This window comes from Callithrix jacchus, chromosome 5, assembly GCF_049354715.1.
Source record: "Callithrix jacchus isolate 240 chromosome 5, calJac240_pri, whole genome shotgun sequence".
NCBI lineage: Eukaryota > Metazoa > Chordata > Mammalia > Primates > Cebidae > Callithrix > Callithrix jacchus.
The window spans coordinates 165,089,014-165,112,790 of NC_133506.1; the positions used below are offsets into that span (position 1 = coordinate 165,089,014).

Below are 23,777 nucleotides of genomic sequence, written 5' to 3' on the forward strand. Positions count from 1 at the left end.
GGGTGGGGTGGAGACCCCTCCAAGTTTCATTGACTGAGGCTGAAGTATGAGGTTCTTCTATCTTGTTTAAGATTATGTATGAAATGGAATTGTTCCAGCCCAGGGCAAAGACTGGTAAGGAACTTTCTGTTGGAAGAACAAAATCCACATGAATTTGATGAAGTTTAATGCTGTTGAGGGAAATGGAAATACCTGTTGAAGTTTTTCTTTAAAAAGCACTCATCTGCCTAATGCAAAAGCAGCAAATGTTGATACAGGATGTGACCAGACATCAGAAGGTAAGTCTCCTCATGTTTGTCTTCCTCCAGCGACAGGGTCGGAACAAGAGAAGCCCCTGCCGTGAGGAGATGAGAAACTTCGTGGCATATGTCAGTGGCCAGAAGTCAGCTGTAAATTTTAATTCCGCACAAGGAGAGGAGATTGAGCTTAAATTTTAATTGAGGCTGGGAGAGTTTGTATGAGCCCCAGGGAATGACAAAATGAAAGAAAAAGTTTGTTTGTTTGTTTAAAGCCTGAAAGTAACAAGGGAACTTAATAAAGATCTGAAGACTCCCAACCACAGTGCAGAGGAGCAGAATGTGGAATTTTCCCCAAGAAAGTAAACAGAAAAAGCCGGGCGCGGTGGCTCACACCCGCAATCCCAGCACTTTGGGAGGCCAAGGTGGCGGATTGAGATCAAGAGATTGAGACCACCCTGGCCAATATGGTAAAACCCCATCTCTACTAAAAATACAAAAATTAGCGGGGCGTGGTGGCGCCCTCCTGTAGTCCCAGCTACTGGGGAGGCTGAGGCAGGAGAATCACTTGAACTGGGAGGTGGAGGTTGCAGTGAGCTGAAATCATGCCATGGCACTCCAGCCTGGCAACAGAGCAAGACTCTGTCTCAAAAAAAAATAATAATAAAGGAAAAAGAAGTTAACAGAAAATAATGTGAAATTAAAAATGAACTAACAAAATAAGTAGCCCATAATCATCACATATTTCTGTTGTGTTAGTGCTAGAGGTCTAAACCTTCTGTGGGGCAGGGGCTGCAAGGTTAGGGAGCAGGAGGTGGCGGGGCTGCTGGGTGGAAAAAGGCCCCGAAGACAGGGACCCGCTGGTGAAAGTCAGGTCCCTTCCAGACATGTTCCCACAGCTCTCTGCTCTTTTGGTTGTGTGCAACTCCGTGTGCTGAGAGGTGAGGGAGCTGCCGATTCATGCCCAGTTGCAAATGTTGGCTTGGCCACTCACCCAGCTGTGATCTTGGGCAAGCCTCTCAGTTTCCCCATTTGTAAAATGAGGATAATCACATCTATTATTTCAGAATTGTTATGCAAATTATGTAACCTAAACTAATCGTTTGTGCCACAACCTAAAAGCATTTTGTCACCTTGTGGATCCAGAAATTCCATCTTGTCAAGAAAAAATTCCCACTTGTCAAAGACTTGTAGTTTTCTTTGGAAGGGAAAATTCAGGAAGCCCTAATAACCAACAGTAAAGATTGCTTCCTCTCCCCCTCTCCCTGTCTACCTTGTGTAAATTTTTAGTTTTTATTTTCCAGCTGTCTTACTCCATCCCTGAAGCAAGACCTTTCAGGGATGGGCCACAGCAAAGCCCTAAAGTGAAGTACCATAATGTGATAGTAACGCTTTCATTGATTGAGTTGTTCATCTGCTTCAAGCATGAGTTAACCCCCTCAACAATGAGAAGAACACTGTTATTATTCTCCTTTTGCACACGAGGAAACTGAGGCCCAGAGAGGTTCTGTAACTCACTTCAGGTCCCATAGCTAGTAAGTTCTGTCAGGTCCAGCCCTGCTAGCCGTGCGCCCTGCCTTCACCTCCCTGTGCCCTCCTCCGCCTCTCCCTCCACTGCACTCCTAGCTGGGACTGGGAGGGAAGCATAAAAGATACAAAGAGAAGCCCTTGGAAAGACCCAGGAACTCTGGGGTGGCCTCCCTGGGTCTCATCCTCCCACCAGGACTGTGATCTGTGGCAAGAGATCTAACTGCTCTCTGCTTCCTGGTCCCCTCTGCAAAACACAGAATTAAATGACGTAATTACAGAACGTGCTTGCCAGGCTGAGTGGCATGTGTTCAGCATTCAATAGATGTTGGCTCTTATGATCATGATTGGCTTTGTCCTCTCAACCAGAGCATGCCTAGAGGCAGAGAGAAAGAAGCAACAGGAGAAGGGAGGAAGGGGGTGGAGGAAAGGGGAGGGAGAGGGAGGAGGCGGAGGAGGACACTAGGCTACCCTTGATCATTAGCACACTGTAATCAGATCTTAGCGGACTCTTCTCAGAGACACATGGGGTGATTGCTTGAATCTGCTAAAAGAAATAACGAGTGCTCGTGGTCACCAGATTAACCAGCTAATCACGGCTCTCCATCTGTGATTATGAAGGAGAATCGAGAGCTTGTTAGGTAAGAATTGAATGAGCATTAGTCGATTCTAGAGGCAAAACTTGCAAGGAACATCAGAAACTCAGAACAATAGCACATGGGAAATCGCATCTATTATCTCAGCATTGTTATGCAAATGATGTAACCTAAACTAACGCTCTGTGTCGCAACCTAGGCGTGAGTCAAGCAACGTCTTAGGAGGTTTTATTCTTTTTAAGTATCCAAGGCCAAACCTCAAATGTCTTAAAAATGCGGACCCAGGATAGAAAATGCATCTAAAATATAACAGGTTAACACTCAGTTCAAAAGACTGGCCTCTGGCTTCGGCTATTAATTAAAGTGTTTAAAATATTATTTTCCTCTCTCCTTCTCTCCCTTGTGTATGCTTTTCGTTTTTATTTCGCAACTGTCCTAGCCCATGCAGGCTGCTGTAATAAAATACTTTAGACTGGGTGATTTATAAGCAAGGAAATTTACTTCTCATAGTTCCAGAGGCTGGGAAGTTCAAGATCAAGGCGCCCGTGGATTCATGTCTGGTAAGGGCTTCTCACAGAGGGCACCTTCGATGTGTCCTCAGATGGCAGAAGGGGCAAACAGACTTCCTCAAGTCTTTTTTATAAGGTCACTAAGCCCAACCACAAGGGCTCATGACCTAGTCTACCTCCCAAAGGCCGCATCTCTTACTATCAACACACTGCGGATTCGATTTCAACATACGAATTTGGGGGCCACACCAACAGCAGACCATAGCACCAGTAAATCGGGCTTACCTGTGGTTATTTCATTTCTCCGCAGGTCCCACCTGCAGTGTGTCGGAGCTCTGACATCTGGAAATGAGCTGCCATATCTTCTGATTACCAGGGTTCTCTTGCTGCTCTGACCAGGGAGCAGAGTGCCTTTCTTCCTCACCCTTCCCTAGGTCATGGCAGAGGGGGCATTGATACCACTGGACATGTCTGCTGTGGTGGCTGCCTGACCAAGCTCCAGCTGCTCACGCAATGGTGCACAGCTGCCCCTGCTTCCTGGTCTCTGCTGACTGATTTGAGGGCAGGCACCTGCCCCAAGGGCTGTAATTATTTGGCTTACAGAGACGGCCAGGACCCATCACAATTTTGTTGTTGTTGTTCAGAAATTCAAAGCAAGAAAGATGCATTTGCCCACTAGTTGCAGGAGTGATGGCCAAAGATCACGCAGCAGAGTCAGGGATAAGGAGAACTTACCTGCTGGTGGCTCCAAAGAAAAAAAAAGCAGATGTGAAGTGTGTGGCCGTGTCCAGCCAAGGCGTAACACCAGAAAAAAGTGTCCACACCGTGGCAGAGTCCCGTGGACCTAGGAAGAAGCTGAGGCATGGCTTAAGCAGTTCAATGAATGAACTCATGTGAGCCAACTTTGAGTGACCACAGCCCAGGAAACATTTCGAAGTTACTTTGGGAAGTGCTCCTGAGAAAAGCAAAAAAAGCTGAAGCTTTCAAAGAAAAAAAAAATGGCCAAACCAGAAGACGGGGCAAGTACAAGAGTTGTTTTTCAAGGATTACAATTGATGTGATTTTATCTAAAGCAGCTTTGGAGTCAAGGGATTGATTGTAACAACCTAAAAGGGTGCCTGGGGTCCGGAACCACCCAGCTCAGCAGGAAACAGTGGCGGTAACAGCAGGTGTTCTGGCAGTGGCTCTGCTGGGGGCTGTGATCCTGAGGGTCCAGAGTTCCCTGGTTAACATGTGCCTGAGGCTCAAGCTAAAATGGCCTCCTGGCTTTATTTTAGGTCCTTGACTAAACTTTCGCCATCTTCCGACATCTTCCTCCTTCAGTTTCCAGATCCGGGTGAGCCCCCCGGGGCTTGGCCTGATTACAGCACCACGGGGGTCCCTGCGGCCAAGTAGGGTTCTCTTTGGAAGCTGAGTGAACCCAATCCTGGTATTGGGTACAGAGAAAAACGAAGGCACTACTCCTGTGGCTAGAATACTCCGCCAGGGACGGGGAGGATTTTGTTCTGATGCCACTCCAGAGTCTTCTCTCGTCTGCCCGAATCGCTTCACAAGACGCCATCGAGTGCAGATCCTAACCTTGGAGCAAATCCGCCTGGCGTGGCTCTGGGCGTGGAGCAGCCTGCACAGTGGGACCATGAGGCCATGGGCAGACTCATGGTGAGATGCGACAGTGGAAACAGCCTCTAAAACAAGCGCTTTAGCCCCGTTTATAGATGTTATAAATGTTTCTTATTTCTGAACTTGCTTATTGGGGCCAGCACGCACATAGCCATTCAACAGGTACTTTCTTTCTTTTTTTTTTTTTTGTTTTTTTTTTTGTTTTTTGAGACGGAGTTTTGCTCTTGTTACCCAGGCTGGAGTGCAATGGCGCGATCTCGGCTCACCGCAACCTCCGCCTCCTGGGTTCAGGCAATTCTCCTGCCTCAGCCTCCCGAGTAGCTGGGATTACAGGCACGCGCCACCATGCCCAGCTAATTTTTTGTATTTTTAGTAGAGACGGGGTTTCACCATGTTGACCAGCATGGTCTCGATCTCTTGACCTCGTGATCCACCCGCCTCGGCCTCCCAAAGTGCTGGGATTACAGATGTGAGCCACCACGCCCGGCCTTCAACAGGTACTTTCTGAGCCCTCTGATGTTCCAGCCCCTGGGCCAGGTGGTAAGTGTGATTCAAAGATAAAATATTCGGCAACTGTTGCTCTGGACTTACAGTTTTGAAAACAAAGAAACAAAGGGCCTGTACTGTAGACATCAAGACAAAAACATGTTAACTGTCATAAGAAGGACAAATAAAATGCAGTTTTATTCACAGCCGGGGCCCAACTACTTCCTTCTGAAAGGATTAAGGGAAATATGGGGGCCAAGCTGACATTCTGTCTGCCTCGACCCTGGGGTAGGATTTGAAGGCTGGTGCTGGAGGCACGAACAGGAAGTGCTTCCTGTTTAGCTGGAGAGTAAAAAGCAAGAGAAAGAAAGAACTTAATTAATCAAGTGGCAGGGGCAGATTAAGGGAAAATCCTAGGTAATGAAAAATATTACAATGTGGAATTTGGGCTTTATTCTGAAGACAAATTTTGTCATGGAAGGTTTTGAACAGAACAATGGAGGGCGGAGCCAGCCCTTAGAAAAATTACCGAAAATTGTAGGAAGAGGGAGGCTCCAGATGAGCATGAGGAATTTTCCAAGACTCACTGAGTTGAGCGGAGGGTGGGCGCCTCCATCTCTCTTCCCTGTGCTGGGGTCTAAGCCACCTGATCACGTGCGCTTTCCCTCCATGACAAATGGCTTTTCTCTTCCTGATGGACCCCCGCCTGGCCTCCCTCTACTATAAAACATTGCCAAATGGATTTAAGTCAAATTCTGTGTAATAAAAACATAAAGTAAGGCAAAATAAATGGGAATGTTTTTAAGTAACATGCTCTGGCATCTCATAAAAGCCTCTTAAATTGATTACAAAGACAGCATGGTGTAGACTACAGAAAAAGGAAGGTTTTATGGGAACCCTGGCAGAGCCCCAAAGTGGAGCTGCACTGTGGCTGCTGCAATCATAATTCTTCCTCCAATCAGGTTTTGTGCTTAAAGTGCAGGGCTCTGCACAATGAAGGTTATTTTCCTTCCATAACCGGGCATATATTTAAAAACAAAACCCCACGACGGTTAGCAATTCCAGACAGCTCTGACCAGGCTCCTATCAGGCTTCTAGGCTGCTGAAATCTTGAGGTCTGTTTTCTAATGATTGGGAGAACCAGGAGTGTGAAAGCTTTATCCCAGTGGTTGGGAAAGATCTGTATTTGCATCAGTCTGGGGGGCTGATTTTGCATGGTGCTTAGCCTTAAGCCTGGTATTCAGTACAGAGCAAAATGATGGCACTATGCCTGCTGGGAAGCTCCTCCAGATATGGAGAAGATCCACTTTAGAATCTTCTCTCATCTGCCTGATCCTAGTCTGCAAGATGCCAGTCCTGTGCCGACCCTTGACATCAGAGCAAATCAGCTTGGCCGTGGCTCTGGGCTTGGGGCAGGACAAATGGAGCCATGAGGAGGATCCCTGTGTTCTGCAGTGACATGAGGACCCCCTGACGGCCACACGATTTCTCTGGGAATGGGGATACTTGGCGAGGCTTCCACTTACAGAAGTGGAAGATCTTGTAAAGTGAGGGTCAGACTCGCAGAGAAGGTCACGTACTGCAGGTTAGACTGAAGAGGCCGATTGAGGTGTTTTCTATGGAGTGTTCAGACTGGTGCTTACATAGTAACTAGAAGACCAGGAACAACCCCCATGGCTGGACTGTGCCCACACTCGGCAGACACCAGTACTCTCTCTAAGTGTATCTACATTCTGGTCCCTCCTTCTTGGGAGATGGATCTTGACCTTATAGCTAAACCAGGGGATATCTTTTCACAAAACTCCTTATATTAATTTGCAGTATTTTCCCCAAGAGGGTAAGATTCTTCCAGTAAATGAACTCTTCTGCTTTCTCTCTCTCTCATTTGCTCTTGCTCTCTCTCGCTGCCTCCTTTGTTCCTTCCTTCCTTCTTCCTTTCTTTTTCCTTCCCCCCTCCCCTCCCCCCGCTTCTTCTTTCCACATCACAGCTGGGAGTCTACTAAGTGCCACTCTGCTAAGGGCAAGGGGGGACAAAAATGAACAAGGTCTAACCTGGCCTGCCCAGAGCTCCCAGTTCATGTGATGCTTCTCAACCAGATGTGCACCTGGTCAGTCACCTGCAACATAAAAGAAAAAAAAAAAAGGTTCCTGAGCTCCACCCTAGTCCTACTACATTGAAATATTTAGGAGTGCAGCCTAAGAACATGTATTTCGAAAAAGTCTTCCTGTGTGTCTTTGTTATATAACTAAGGAAAGAATTACGCGCCTGGGCCAGGCACGGTGGCTCACACCTGTAATCCCAGCACTTTGAGAGGCCAAGGTGGGCGGATCACGAGGTCGAGAGATTGAGACCATCCTGGCCAATGTGGTGAAACCCCGTCTCTACTAAAAATACAAAAATTAGCCAGGCGTGCTGGTGTGTGTCTGAAGTCTCAGCTACTCGGGAGGCTGAGGCAGGAGAATTGTTTAAACCCGGAGGCAGAGGTTGCAGTGAGCTGAGATCTCGCCACTGCACTCCAGCCTGGTGACAGAGTGTGAGCCTCCATCTCAAAAAAAGGAAAAGAAAAAAACAACTACTAGCCCGTTGGAGAAAAATAGTTACAACATTATATGATAAGTGCCAGAATGGAGGTATAAAAACAGATGTGTCAGCAAAAAGAGGTCATTGATGCAGTTAGGAGAGGGATGTGGTCAGGGAAAACTTCAGAGGCAATGCCTGAACTGGGTCTTGCAGGATGAACAGAGTTTGCTAAGGCGTTATAAGGGCAGGGAAGGGAGAGTTCTTTAGATGCACACACATGAAGGAAAAACTGATTCATTGCAGGGGCACCAGGCAGCACTCTGTGGCTGCAATGCAATGAGCAAATGGGGAATGCTTTGGGGCATGTCCAGATGGGTGACTTGGGGCCAACTGATGCTAGTTGCAGAGGTCTTGCCAACTCATTCGTATTTTTCCCCTCTGAACCAAAGGAGAACTTTGAAGAATTTTAAAGAGGGCATAATCAAATCACATTTACATTTGGAAAACATAAACTAGGGACAGTGAGATGAGGCTGAAGCAGGCAGGATCCCCTGGGAGATTCTCAACATGAATCCGAAAGGCAGATCCAGCATCTCACAGGACCCAAAACTCTAAGGACGAGACGGATTCATCAGAACCTTTACAGATGTGTCCAGGTTCTTCAGTTTTCACTTACTCTCAGGAAAAATTAATAGTCCATTTTCCATCTCCCTGTTACACCATCAACCACACACATTTGGTGGGAGAAAAGGGTCTATAAGCCTCAACCAATACACTCACTGGTCTTCCAGTCCTGGGTCCTCAAGATTGCAGGCAAGATAATACCACTGTCCCGAGCCCGTCAGCCACTTTACTTCCTGCTCAGTATTCAGCGAGTGTTTGTTGATCAACTATGGCAGGTAATAGCCACACAAATAATCAACGCCTTCATTTGGTGCCAAAGATGTTTTCAAGAAGGTGCAAGCTTTCTTTTCATGGTTAAATCAAGAACAGCGTGTTGCATTTATTGTCTTGCGAACACATCCCCTATCTTACGTTCTTTACCCAAAACATACCGAATCGACCAAGAAAATCCCAGTGAATGAAAAACTCAGAGGAATTCCCATCGAGCACACAGTATTCGTAAGAACAGTTATTTAACAGCTCAAAGACAACTTTTAAATCAAATGCTTATCTAGAGCCAAGAAACTGGCTTGAGTGTGCTTCAAAAAGCTGTATGACCTAAAATTAAAGCACGTATAAAAAGAACAAATTCAAAACTTCAAATGAATGAGGTTAAAACCATCTCTAAGAAAATGTTAAATGGAAGAGCAGATTTGTTTAAGGGCCAACCACTGAATGAAACAACTGAAAACCCAAGGATTACACACTGTGATTGAATGTTACAAACGAATGGTTTAGAGAATGGCAATAGATACAGTGATGTTTATAATATATGCCAGGTTTTTAAATTGAGGTCTGTTATTTGGTACCCAGGTTGCTTATAAAATGGCTTTTTCTGTGGTGAAGAACATGAAAAAGCAGCAAAAATGGACTGAAAATTGCCTGCAGACTTAAATTAGGCTCATCAGCCTAAACTGTGATTTTTATATGCCTAAACAATGACGAGGTCAGCAGAGGCCAAAGCCAGCTGCAAAGCCCTAGAGAAGCTACTAGCAATTTAGCGTTTTCAGATCACGTGGAAATTTTAATTCCATTTACCAAAGATATGTGCAGAAATGGTTTTCATGATGATTCAGACCTGTAACTGTAAAAATGTGAAATTTACAGCATCATAAAATGGTTTGTGTCAAATGCAAATATCCCAGCTGGGTGGGTCGGCCAGGGAGGTGGCGGTTGGGCTCCTGCCCGAGCTCATTACCATTCCAAGTTCAGCACGGGGATTGTTTGCTTTTAGTCTCTAAAAGGGCATGTTATTCTTAAGTAGCTTCTTTGATTATCTTCTGAGCATTGTGATGGCCTCTTCAAATGGTGAACAGCTGTGCAAAGCAAACACATAAGCAGAAAGTATGTTAATTCGGGGGTAAATTAGGGCATTTTCATATATTCTTGTGATTACAACATAGGGTGTTCAAGTGTTAGTAAGTTAATATTACGTTATCTGGTATGCAAAGAGGAGTGAGAATCACTAAGGTCACATGTTTATGGACATCAAAGGTTGAAAGGGGCACAGAAAATGCTTAATGAGGGATGGTGGAAATAGAGAAAATGAAAGACAGGGTTAAGGTTGGCATTCAAAAGAAAAAAGAAGGGAAAATAGATGACTTGTAGGTATTGGCTCCAAAGTGTGGCAAGAGACAGCACAGAAACTGGGCCTCCCGAGCAAACGTGACTATTACTGTTTAGGACTTTCTCCTTAGTTCAGCGAAAACGAGGTCTTTGTCACACAACCATGAGAGATTAGGCTTGCAGACACTTTGAAGGGTGAGAAAAATGGAATTTGTTGGACAAAAAGGGAAACAGGAACTCTCGGCAAAGCGAGTCTCGCTAGCTAGCTGGCTTCCCACCTCACAGACAGAATCCCAGGTACCACACTGGAACTGGAGAGGCCAGGCTCCTCCCCTGCCCCTGGGGAACCTCAGGAATTTCAAGAGGCTCCACACCCAGGTGGGTTGGAGGTTCTCCGGTAACCCCTTTATACTTGGCTGTCTCATTATCACTTAGCTTCCGTTGGCCCCATCCTTTAGTCAATCAACAGCAAATACACATTTATAGGTAGTTACCAAAAGCTCGATGGCCTGGAGCAAGGAGGGAAAAGATAATCTCCCAGGGATAGCTGCCTTCTCACAGACCCCTCTCTGGGAACAATCCCTCTCTCAGCTCCTATGGAAGGGGCAGGACTCGGCAGCCTTCCAGTCATGGCTGAGTGGACAGGGTCCAATTTAATGGCTGCAGGATAATCAGTCAGTTTCTCTCTGGAAAATTGGAACTGAACACACTGAAACTGTGTTGGAAGTGGATGCTGTACCCATCGTTTCACAGAGTTGGGGTCACTTGGGAAGGCACTGAGGTATTTCAGGTTGTTACAATGAACAAGGAGATGTCACTGGCATTCATCGGGGGATGCAAAATATGCACCAATGCACCAGACAATCAGCTCAACCCGGAACCGTCCCACCCGGGCTGCCTAGGGCACATTCGTCGGAAAAACAGAAAGTCAAAGAAAGATGTCTTTGTGTGTGGCAGGGGAGGACAGGCACGGAGGGAAAGTGGGCTGAGAGAGGAGACAGAGGGGCACAAAGGTGAGGGAGACCCCGTGGCTCTTCCAGACCCTTCCTGTTGTCTGCAGGTCTGCTGTTCCTCCTGCTCTTCGTTCTGTGGTGGTGTGAGATGTTACTATAACCTTCCAATGAGGCATTTATTAAAAACTTGACCTAATTTGAGTTGAATTAGTTTTTTGCAACTAAATGAGTCTAGACAAAAAAAAAAAAAAAATATGCCACGATCCGTTTCCCAAGAAGCTTAGAAGTCAGTGGAGACAGGACAGCATAGGTGAACATCACAGAGCCTTACGTTACACCTTCAGTAGTGAGGCTGGCGTCACAGTGACAGGATGCTTGGCAGTCTGTGCTTTACTGAAGGTGCATAATAAGCTGTGTCTCCCACAATGTATGGTTAAATACTCATGAAAATATATCAAATGTTTCCCCACTCCTGCACAAAAAAAAAAAGATAAATAGAATAATACGTATATATGCTTGGGATGCGTGATAGAAAGCAGGAAAGGTAGGTTTTGGGGAGAGAGTTGTTTGTTTTGTTGTTTTGGTTTGGTTTTCATTTTGAGAAAGAGATCCGGGCCCTGTTAGTGCAAGAAACAGAGGGGAGAAGACCCAGCCAAACCCAAACTCTGCAGCGCAGGGTCCTGCCTCCACCACCCCAACCCGAACCCCCAACCCCCAAGTTTCCTGGGCTTAGCACTGTGATAGACAAAACTGTCTGCATAAAAGCCAATTCTGGAAAAACAGTATGTTTGCATTTCCCCTTTCCAACAGAAGTAGCCATACCGTCTACCATAAAAACAGAAGTGCCAATGTACAACCTAGATGATCCCACTTTCTTTTGTCATAAGGGGTCTCGGGGAAAAGTGGCACACACATATTCAAATCTGAGTTTATGTCAGAACAACTAACATGGAAGCAACTTTCAGATCCACCCTCCCGGAACTGGACTCTAGACTATAACAGAACTTAGTCGGTCCTGTAAGGAACGGGACAGTTGCTTGAAATGGTCCCCATTTGTACCTGCTAAGAACTATTAATATTCCTCACCACCACCCACCCCAGCAATATCCAAGGTGTCCCAGTCCAGATGATATGCTCACACTAGCCAGGAGGCCTGCAGGACTCAGACCAAGGAGACAAGCGGAAGGAAGACCCAGGGAAGGAAGGGTCTTTGGGCTCTGGAAGCAGCCAGGCATATCTTCATCTGAGTTTTCTGTTTTGTTTTATTGTTTTTTTTTTTTTGAGATGGAGTCTCACTCTGTTGCTCAGGCTGGAGTGCAGTGATGTGATTTCAGCTCCCTGCAACCTCTGCCTCCTGGGTCCAAGCGATTCTCCTGCCTCAGCTTCCCGAGTGGCTGGGATTACAGGTGCATGCCACCACGCCCGGCTAAGTTTTGTATCTTTAGTAGACACGGTGTCTCACTACATTGTGCAGGCTGGTCTCAAACTCCTGACCTCAAGTGATCTGCCCGCCTCAGCTTCCCAAAGTGCTGGGATTACAGGTGTGAGCCTTCGAGCCCGATCCGATTATTAAGAAAGATTTGTTCTGCACTTAGAAAGCCTCTGACCGTGCTGGGGGCTAAAGAAACATCAGAAGAATCCGGCCCTTGGAGAGCTCCAAGCCATACACTGATATATCTGCTTAGGATGTATCGGTGAGCAAAATGGACAAAGACCCCTGTGGGCTTAAATTCTAGGAGGAAGAGACGAAGTGAACCATATACACAATAAATATGTAGCATTAATATGTTAGAAGGGGATAAATATCATGAAAAAAGAAAAAGTAGAGCAGAGAAAGGAGATTATAAGGGTGGTGAGGTGAGGCAATTCAAGCCACAGGAGTAAATACACTAGTCAGGTGGGTTAGCCTTTTTGAGAAGATTTTATGTCATTCAGCAATTAGCTCATTTGACGGTCCCATATTGCCAACAGGATGATCATGATTTCCATGGTGTTTCTCAAAGTTTAATGGCCATACAAATCTTCTGGGGATGTGGCTAAACTGGAGACTCTGATTTAAGGTCTGAGGCGGGGTCAGAGATCCTGCATTTCCTTTTTTTTTTTTTTTAATACTTTAAGTTCTGGGGTACATGTGCAGATCTTGCAGGATTGCTATATAGGTACGCACATGCCATGGTGGTTTGCTGCCTCCATCCCCCCATCACCTACATTAGGTATTTCTCCTAATGTTATCCCTCCCCAACTTCCCCACCCCTGCTATCACTCTCCTAGTCCCCCACCCCGCAACAGACCCCAGTGTGTGATATTCCCCTCCCTATGTCCATGTGTTCTCATTGTTCAACACCCACTTAGGAGTGAGAACATGTGGTGTTTGGTTTTCTGTCCTTGTGTCAGTTTGCTGAGAATGATGGTTTCCAGATTCATTCATGTCTTTGCAAAGGAGATGAACTCATCCTTTTTTATGGCTGCATAGTATTCCATGATATATATGCACCCCATTTTCTTTATCCAGTCTATCCTTGATGGGCATTTGGGTTGGTTCCAAGTCTTTGCTATTGTAAACAGTGCCACAGTGAACATACATGTGCGTGTGTCTTTATAATAAAACCACCCCATCAAAAAGTGGGCAAAGGATATAAACAGGCATTTTTCAAAAGAAGACATTTAATGCAGCCAACAAACATATGAAAAAATGTTAATGCTGGGCGCGGTGGCTCAAGCCTGTAATCCCAGCACTTTGGGAGGCCGAGGCGGGTGGATCACAAGGTCAAGAGATTGAGACCATCCTGGTCAACATGGTGAAACCCCGTCTCTACTAAAAATACAAAAAATTAACTGGGCATGGTGGCACGTGCCTGTAATCCCGGCTACTCAGGAGGCTGAGGCAGGAGAATTGCCTGAACCCAGGAGGCGGAGGTTGCGGTGAGCCGAGATGGCACCATTGCACTCCAGCCTGGGTAACAAGAGCGAAACTCCATCTCAAAAAAAAAAAAAAAAGAAAGAAAAAATGTTCGTCATCACTGGTCATTAGAGAAACAAAAATCAAAACCACATTGGACACCACATTGGACACCACCTCAAGCCAGTTAGAATGGCGATCATTAAAAAATCTGGAGACAACAGACGCTGGAGAGGATGTGGAGAAATAGGAACACTTTTACACTGCTGGTGGGAGTGTAAATTAGTTCAACCACTGTGGAAGACAGTGTGGCGACTCCTCAAGGACCTAGAAATAGAAATTCCATTTGACCCACAATCCCATTACTGGGTATATATCCAAAGGAGATCCTGCATTTCTAACAAGCTCCAGGAGATGCTGCCGGCTGTGAGACCACACGCAGGGCCATGAGGAGCTACGGGGCAGGACCATGCCTTCCGTTTCTGTGGTGTTTTTCTCAGCACCCCATCCCCTGCATGGCTGGAACAGGTGCTCCATAAATATGTATCGACTAAACGCATGGAGAGGAGTGGCGTAGCGTCATGTCAAGCAGTATAATGAATAATGAGCAGCCAGACTGTGATGACGGACTCCGTTAATGGATTCCTTTTCAGAGGCAGGGCCTCATCATAATTGCGTTCATTTGTACTTCACTATAACAACATTTACACCATACAGAATTAATTTCGTTTTAAATGGGGACGCCATTAGTGCTCCTAAAAGATTTCTTGTCCTGGAATTTTAAATGAATTCATCATGAATTTAAATGTGTTCTCTCTACAGCCTCAGGGCTGGCCCTGTGCTTAGAAAATGACCCATCTAGTATAATTTGATGAGGCTGGAATAGGCCATCTGCTCAAAAATACTTCCTCCCCTCACTCCAGAAAATTCAACACCCTAGTTTCACTTAATAAATCACAAATAATTTGATTGATAATCAGGTCAGTAAATATTTACACAATACTTACAACTTCCCGAGAACCGTGGGTTGTAGAAAGACGAATACGGCAGTTCCTGCCTGCGAGGACCTCTCAGCCTGATGTGAAGAAAAGAAACAGCTATTTAAAGATGTGTGCACGATTTAAAGCTATTTGTTAGAAACTCTAAACTTTTATGGAAAGGAATAACTTTCTAGTTCCTTAAGTGTGGCAATTAATCACCAGGAAGTTTCTTGAAGGACACAGAGGGATGATATAGTCTGTCCCTACAGGGACTTTGGAGTCAGCCATGGGTGCTAATTATGTGCAAATTGGGTACATTCCAGTGAACTGTTTCCCTCTCTGAGCCTGTGTCCTCATCTGCAAACAAGTAATAACAACCTTCGCCTTCCCGTGTTATCTGAGACTTACTGAAATAGCATATTCAAAGCACTTAGGATACTACACTTTGTACAATGCCCGAGTAGATACAAGGTAAATGTTGGTTCCTTCCCCCTCATCATTTCTTTGAATGGAATAAGATGTGTGCTTCACTCCTTCCTTCATTAAAACTCACCAAGCATTCACTGAGTCCCAGATATCAGGTCAGATGTTAGGGCTAAGATGGCAGATAGAAGCGTGGCTCCGCCGGGCACTGTGGCTCATGCCTAATAATCTCAGCACTTTGGGAGGCCGAGGCAGGAGGATCATGAGGTCAGGAGATCAAGACTATCAATGAAACCCCCTCTCTACTAAAAATACAGTTTTTTTGTAAAAATACAAAAACTTAGCTGGGTGTGGTGGTTCGCACCTATAGTCCCAACTACTTGGGAGGCTGAGGCAGGAGAATCACTTGAATCTGGGAGGCGGAGGTTGCAGTGGGCCGAGATTGCACCACTGCACTCCAGCCTGGCAACAGAGCGAGACTCTGTCTCAAAAAAAAAAAGAAGTGTGGCCCATCTTCACACCATCCTATAGGGCACCCAGAGAAGTTAAGGCACATGGCACAGCCTGCTCAGTGCCAGGACAGACATCAGGGCAGAATTCTCCAGACAGGCTGGAACCGAGTGGAAGAATCAAAGGCCTCCCTAGGAGGGACGTGGAGCTGAGTCTGGAGGATGACCAGGAATTGGCCCAGAGAAGGCAGTGGGGGGATTCTAAGAAAAGGGAACAGCACGGCCAAAGACCCCCAGGGAAAGCAAGCACAGTGGAGGGTGGGGATAGCACAGTGGAGGGTGGGGATAGTGGGGGCAGCTGGAGGTGGAGTTCAAAGGGCAGGGATTTTCATCATCCCTTGGAGACATTAGGATTTTAAGCTAACAACGGCAGTGAGAATAGGAAGAAGGAGATGGCACAGGAGACGCCCAAAGAAGAATAGACAGGATCCTGGAGGAAGGTGTCCATGATGGCTCTGTTTTGCAGCCCTGCACCTGCAGGTGAGAGCCCCAGGAGGGCCAGCGGCAGTGGCCCCAGCCTCAGACCCTCTTCCCTACCAGACCAGCCTCTCCTGGTTGCTAAGCTGACTTCGAGAGGACCCCTTGAGGCCAGGGTATTCTCATGAATGACGGCCCTCCTTTTGAGTCTTCAGTTTCACCCTCTCTATTAGCATTCTCTTCTGCTTAAAAGGATGGTCTATAGCATCCTGTCTTCAAAAATAAACCCAAACTGAACCAGGCACAGTGGTGCACATCTGTAATCCCAGCACTTTTGGAGGCCAAGGCCGGGGAGGACTTAACATCAAGAGTTCAAGACCAGGCTGGGCAACATAGCAAGACCCCCATCTCTAAAAATAAAATAAAATGACACTAAGCCAAGCCTCCCCAAACCGGCCCCCCCTTAAGTTACTGTTTTCTTTTTTTTTGCCACTTCCCCCCAGGACTTTTTACAAGACAGTCTTCATTCCTCGCTTCTTCCTTCACCGCAGGCTCATTTCATTTTAAAAGCAACTCCTTCTGTCTCCCTGTTTATAGGCATGACTCATAATTACTACAGAAATTTAGAAAATACAGAGACACCCGTCATAGGCCGCAGTACAGACAGAACCACTGACTACTAATGCACAGGTTCCCTCCTTAGTCCTCTTCTCTGTGGAGCTAGAGAAGTAGATGGCAGGTGGATAGATTGACAGATTTGTGGCCAATTTTTTATGTTACAGATTCTGGCTCATATTGAATATAATGTTTTATACCCTGAAGTCTGATTTAACATAATATTGTACTCCTAGGTGATTAAATATTTATAATAATGGTAATGGTTAACTGACATTTCATCTCTGATATTCAAGTTGGATACCTGGGCAGTCTTCATTTTCCACAATTATAAATAGTGCTGGGGTAAGTAACCGTATGCCTCCATCTTTGTCTACACACTAAGCCTAGAAATAAAATTTTGAGCCAAAGGATATGAGTTTTTTTGTTTGTTCATTTGTTTTCAGACAGGGTCTAGCTCTGTCCAGGCTGGAGTGCAGTGGTCTGATCTCAGCCCACTGTAGCCTTGACCTCCTGGGCTCAAGCAGTCCTCCCACCTCAGCTTCCCAAGAAGCTAGGTTTCTAGAGTGTGCCACTACACCCATGCCTGGCTAATTTTGTTCTTTTTCTTTTTTTTGAGACAGAGTTTCGCTCTTGTTACCCAGGCTGGAGTGCAATGGTGCAATCAGGATCTCGACTCACCGCAACCTCCGCCTCCTGGGTTCAGGCGATCCTCCTGCCTCAGCCTCCCGAGCAGCTGGGATTACAGGCACGCGCCACCATGCCCAGCTAACTTTGTATTTTTAGTAGAGACGGTATTTCTCCATGTTAGGCTGGTCCCGAACTTCCAACCTCAGGCCTCACCCACCTTGGCCTCCCAAATTGCTGGGATTACAGGCATGAGCCACCACACCGGACTTTTTTTTTAAATTTTGTACAGACAAGGTCTCACTATGTTGCCCAGGCTGGTCTCAAAGTCCTGGACTTGGTGTCCCACAGTGCTGGGACTACAGACAAGAACCACCATGTTCAGCTGTGGACATGAGTATTTTTGAAGGTCTCAGTACATGGGCACATCAATGTTTGCTCTGTGAGCTGTTGGAAGGGACATCTTAACTAGCACAGGTGACTACCCGTCATTCACTTGTTAACTCTTCCATCTAGCTTTTCCCTTTGTGACGGTGACAAAATTGCTACCTTTCCAGGTTCTCTGGCGATTTTCTGATTCTTGCTCCCAAGACTTCTTTTGGTGCCTTCTCCCTCTCTCGACCTCTCTGGCTCTGGCTCTGCAGGGCTCCGCAGATGTCCTGATCTTTCCCTGATGGCCTCGCCTCCCTCGGCACTCACGACTCTCCACTGCTCTGCAACCCCCACAACCTCTCTGGTTGCTTCTCTCTGCCCTCGCCTCCTAGGCTACAGCTCCTCATGGGTACCCCCAGCCGCCACCCACCCCTTTTTTTGCACTAAATACATGAACACCCATGAAGAAGCAGATGCTGCCCTCAGAGAGGACAGGCCCATCATAAATACACATGAGGTCAGCAGAGCCACAGGGGTACAGCGACCTAAGTCAGGTGGAGAGAGTCATTCAAAGGAACTGGCCATGTGGAGGGAGGAGTACGGCTTGGTGAAGAGGAAGAGGAGGGAAGAGACACAGCAGACTGAGAAAAGAGATGTGACGTTCCTCCCTGGTGCCCCAAGGTTGCCCCGTCCCAGCAGTTACCTTGGCAGGACCACTGAGAGGCCACAGCCTGTCTGACCCCCTCTGGGCTGCGTCCCTTGCTCTGCTTTGTCCCTCCTGATCCCACCGCCACTGCAGGGAATGTGGACAGCTTAGCCCGGCCAAGGACAAGCGGCTTGGTCTCGGCAGAGCCACAAAAACTAAGAGAGAGGCCAGGACAGAGGCCTGTGGGCAAGGGGAAGCAGAGGGGAGCACCAAGCCGCAAGCAGAAATCCCCAGACCCTGGGCAGGTTGTGTGGCTCGAGGTGGCTTCACCTCCCCACCCCCCAGTTAGCCCTAGTTCAGGCTCAGGACAAAGTCTCACCCTGCTCTGCTCAGTGTTCAATCAGGACAAAAATAGTAAAACCACATCTGCCATTCCTGGCAATCCTGCCACAATCCATGATGAGTCCTATTAAAACATCAGGAACGAAACAGCACCATCGATTGAATATAGAGATGGGGTGAGAGGCCACGTCCCTCTCCTTCCCATTACCTACAGCATTTTTACACCAGAAGAGACCATTACTTAGAAAACCATTCCTGTCATCCTTAGAACGGCCAAAAGTCTTCAACGTCTTAATGGAAAGAAAATTATTGGTGTGATCATAATCAAAGACCTCAGCTCCCTGGGGGAACGTTAACCCTTCTGTACCCAGCCCACCCTGCAGAGACAGCAGAGATCCGGTATTTGTGGAGGTAACATGGAGCTCTAGACTCCACATCAGTCACTTAGCGAGCATGTCTGTGTGGCTTTGTGTTTTAAAAACTGGCTGTTCATTTCTGTGGGGAATATTTTATGCTTGGGAGAATCGTGAAGGTCTCAGTGTATCTCTCTTGCAAACATTAGAGCTGTGTACACATTTTAGTGAGGCATGTATATTCCATTCATTTATGTAAAAATACTCGAGTGCTTACCGTCTGCTAGGCGGAGTTCCAGATGCTGGGGTGGAACCTGAGGAAGGCAGATAAGGCCCCCGTTTCCCCAACTTACATCTATGTGAGGAGACAGAGAAAAAAGCAGAGATACATAAGTGAGATTATTTTAGACTATAACACACAGAAAACACAAACAGGCCAGTGAGTGATTGAGGGTGGGAGGACTATCTTAGATGGGGGAGCCAGGGTCCCTGAGGAGGTGGCGTTTGGACTGAGACCTGGGCAAAAAGAAGCCAGCCAGAGTGGTGTGGCATCTTCGCCCCTCTGAGCTGCCATCTCCTCATTCTGCAAAGTGAGGGCATTGGGTGCCAGGTTCTCGGAGGGGCTCCTGCAGTGCTAAGTTTCCACCTACAGGGGTGAGGAGGTCAGTTAAGCCTCTTCCCACGTTGACTTTGAGCTGTAAGTCCCTTGGCCAAGGCCTGCCTCAAGTCCCTTTTGGAAGATACTGGCGAGGTTTTCAGCAGATCCTGGCTTCTGGTGAACAATGCCTAGCTGAGTGGTCAGATTCAATGTCTGTAGGAAAATGCCTCAAAAGGAAAAAATTAGCCAGAGAATCATCCTATGCTTCAGCAACTCCACTTCTGGGTATATGCCCAAGAGAACTGAAAGCGGGGGGCTACGCCTTGCACCTCCATGTTCACATCAGCATTTGCCACAACGGTACAGGTGGAAACTGAGGTGCCCACCGGCTGGTAAGCCTGTGAACGAAATGTGGTGTGCCTGTCTACAGTGGCATATTCATCACCCTTAAAAAGGAACGAAACTGTGACACGTGCTACAATATCCAGGGACCTGGAAGATGTGCTAGGTCAAATTAAGTCTGACACAAAAGGGTATTTTATGCTTCCATTTATACAAGGAACCTACAACAGAGGTTACTAGGGGCCGAGGGGTGGGAGACTGGAGCGTTACTGTTTAATGGATACTGAGTTTCTATTTGGGGCATAGAAAAGTTTTGGATATGGCTGGTGGTGATGGCTGCACAGCAGCGTGGATGTGCTTATTACCACTCAGTTGTGCATTTCAAAAATCACTGGAGGCCGGGCGCAGTGGCTCACGCCTGTAATCACAGCACTTTGGGAGGCCAAGCAGGGTGGATCACAAGGTCAGAAGATTGGGAACATCCTAACCAACATGGTAAAACCCCATCTTTGCTGCTGATGGTCCGCACCTGTAGTCCTAGCTACTCAGGAGGTTGAGCCAGGGGAATTGCTTGAACCCGGGAGGCAGCGGTTACAGTGAGCCAAGATCGCGCCATTACACCCCAGCCTGGCAACAGAGTGAGACTCCGTCTAAAAAAATAATAATTGGAATGGGTGAAATGCGTTTTGTGTTATACGTATTTTATTATTGGGGAAAAAAAGGCAGTGGAGGACAGATCAAGCAGAAGAGTGACAAGTTCACTCTCAGATGTTAACTAAGATGTTATATGTTAAAATAGACTGGGTGGTGTGCAGAGACCAAGGACCACCCCAGGTTTCTGAGGCCCCTGCCAGCCCTCTAATTCCACAAGCCTGCCTGGCTGTCACTTCCAGGGCAGACCTAGCAGACACTGTCAGAGGAGCAAAGGGCTGGAACCTCTAACTTGGGCAGGGCTGGGAGGGATAAAACCCATGCCAAGTCCCTGCTGCTCCAGCATACCAGCCACACAGGTTGGGAAAAGAACCACTTGTCCCTGCTGTCACTTCTGGGGGCTGGTGTGGCTCTCAGGGAGAAGTCAGCCAGGCCACTGAGCCTAGAAAGTATGGTGAGGGTGGCAGAATCCCTACCTGCAGAAGCTCCCAGGTGAGGCAGATGTGCAGATTGCCAGCTCTCCTGTGTGGTCTGGGAATGTGTTAGAAATGCCCATTCTCAGCCCTCACCCCCACCCCAGCCCAGACCTCTGATCCAAACCCCAGGCCAGAAGCCAAAACAATGTGTGTTTTAGCAAGTTTTCCAGCAGAGGATTCTGGTGTTGGCATAACATTGGTGAAACACAGCTCTGAACCAGGGCACTCCTCAGGGCATCTGCCAATGTGTTCAGTGGGCTTGTTCTGAATGCAGAGCCCCAGCCTGTCTGCAGCAGGGAGACACAATGCAGCCATCTCAGGGAGCATGCATTCTCATGTGGTTCTAGGACTCTGGGCAGCTGGGCCCCCGCGTGGCTGTGAGCTCACTCAAGTCTAGGGCATGGGGCCCCACCCCTCCTGGAGGCGGATCCTCTGGGGTGGGCACATTCCACATGGTCTGCCAGGGCCCCTTCCTCATGAGTGTTGTGGCGCCATCTGATACATCAAGCCAGTGTTTTCCTCAGCTCACTGCCCCTGGCCAGGCTCTGGGAATGCACTTGGTACCCCTGCTGCATAAAGCGTCCCTTCACAACATCTAGGTCAGGTCCCATGACTTTCAGGTGACTTTCAGATTTTTCAAGCTCATTCCTTCCCAGTTTGAAGCTTCCCATCCCAGGGACATTTCATAGTTCATCTTGCCCTTCCCCCAAAGTGCCAGGACTCACCACGGGAATGGCAGCAGGACCTGGCTGAGGATGCCTCCTCCATCTCTTTCCTTGGGAGCTGGAGGAAGTGAGGGAGGAGTGGAGAGGTGGGGCCAGGCTCCTCTCTGCCGGGACTCAGCTGCAGTTCGCTGCTCATCAGGCCTCCTTCCTCGAATATCCTTCATGTGTCAGCTCCCATGGCTGCCTTCAAGAAGCATCAGAGACTTTGAGTCCTTGAAGAGCCCTGCAGAGCCTCTGTATGGCTCAGTTCCCGGGTGTGGAAGAGCCTGCTAAGCCCGACACGGTGCCCCATTCTGCTTCAGCCTCCACCGTCAGAACAGGCCCCAAGTCTCTTGCTGCCAGGGTCCCTTGGCATAAGGACAGGTGTTTCGGGTCAAGGTAGGGACAAGATAATTTACTGCCCGTTCTCCTTCATGGGGTTTTCTGGACCAGTGGAAACCCACATGGCCTTGCCACCTCAAGTGGAGTGGGAGGACTGGGTGCCCCAGTGCCACCCTCACTTTGCCCTGACATCTTTCTCCTGTTGACGTGGGCACAGGATAGGATGCCCGCTGTCTGAGCAGCATCTGAAGAGAGAAGGACTGCCACAGGACTGGCCACTCCGTTTGCAGGCCCAGGCCCAGAACTGTTTAACACGTATTAAGAACGCCAAGCTGGCGAGAGCAGAGCATTAAACCAACTGAGGGGCCATTCTGCGCGAGTGCACGGCTCACATGCCTGCGAAGCTGGCCCTGAATACAGGCCCCCTCCGCTCCAGCCCACCACGCCAGAGGGTTGTCCTGGGGCGTCCCTTCTCCGGAAGGAAAGCCCCCTTTCCCACCCTTGTCTTGTCTCACTCCACAGGAGCTACCACCCAGGAACCGTCCCTCCCCTCGCTCCAGTCATCTCCTCGAATGGGCCGAGGTTCCCACCGGGCATGGTGCCTGGGGGCTGAGGGGACAACCGAGCAGTGTCTTGGGTGCACCCTCGAGGCGGCTGCGTTCATAATGTGGCTGGACTAACACCTCATACTGGAGCTGCACTCACTAATCTCGGGCAACGAGAAAAGTCTCCTCAATGTCCTTGGCGTCAGGGTGCTGGAACTTCCCAGGCCCAGCCGCGATCAATTCATCCAGAGCCGGCGGCTGGACAGGGTGGTCAAAGGGGCCCCTCCGTGGGATTCTGAAATCTGAACCCAAGAGAACTGTCTTCCTCCGTCTGTGGCTGACACTGGGGCTCTCCCACGTGGTCGCTGGTGGCTGGTTTTGATCCATGTGTGGCTGAAGTCGAAGGACGCCATTGTGCAGAAAAAAAGAGAGACAGACAGAGAGAGGGAGAGACGGAGACAGGGAGAGAAGGGGAGAGACAGAGACAGGAAGAGGGGTGGGGCGAGAAGGAGGGACACGGCAGCTGGCGACCTGCTTCCGGACAGAGACAGGAAGAGGGGTGGGGCGAGAAGGAGGGACACGGCAGCTGGCGACCTGCTTCCGGCTGAGCGGAACTAGGTATGTCCCGTCCAGGGACCCGTAGTCTGAGTACGTTCCTGTGCGTTCCCCTTGAAGCTTCCGGAAGTTGCGTTTCTGCCATTTTCCCTGAAGAGTCCAGACAACGCTCCTCCCCACTGACGAGTGGTGCTTCCCCTCGCTCACTGAGCGTCTAACCTGCTTAGACCGGATGTCCTTGTAACTGGAGGAAATAAAGGAAGAGGAACCCGGAAGAAATCAGGGCCTGTGTGGGAAGGAGAGTGGCCTGAGGGTTAGGCGTGCCGGAAACCCTGTAGCTTCTGTAGGGCTTCAGGACGTAGGAAGTTACCATCGCGTACTGATACCGCAGGTGATTTCACCTGAAAGGTGGAGACGCCGCCCGCACGCGATTTCACCTGACGGTGGAGACACCGCCCGCCCTCGCACGATTTCACCTGAACGGTGGAGACGCCGCCCATGCACGATTTCACCTGAACGGTGGAGACGCCGCCCTCGCACGATTTCACCTATCGGTGGAGATGCCGCCCTCGCAGGATTTCACCTGAACGGTGGAGACGCCGCCCATGCACGATTTCACCTGAACGGTGGAGACGCCGCCCGCCCACGCACGATTTCACCTGCCCTCGCACTATTTCACCTGAACGGTGGAGACGCCGCCCACG

The 23,777-nt window shown here is 48.2% G+C and overlaps 1 long non-coding RNA gene across 2 annotated transcripts; it reads right to left on the minus strand.

The window, feature by feature from the left end:
• Positions 1 to 7,753: 7,753 nt before the first annotated feature.
• Positions 7,754 to 23,117, minus strand: LOC128932239 (uncharacterized). Of its 2 annotated transcripts, none has more exons than XR_013536251.1 (4): positions 21,653 to 23,117; positions 19,138 to 19,215; positions 14,584 to 14,651; positions 7,754 to 9,474 (listed from the first exon to the last, which is right to left on the minus strand). It is a non-coding gene; the product is annotated as an uncharacterized LOC128932239 (long non-coding RNA). The 2 variants fall into 2 exon arrangements; XR_008481838.2 differs by having other exon boundaries at positions 20,928 to 23,117.
• Between the last annotated feature and the right edge of the window lie 660 nt (positions 23,118 to 23,777).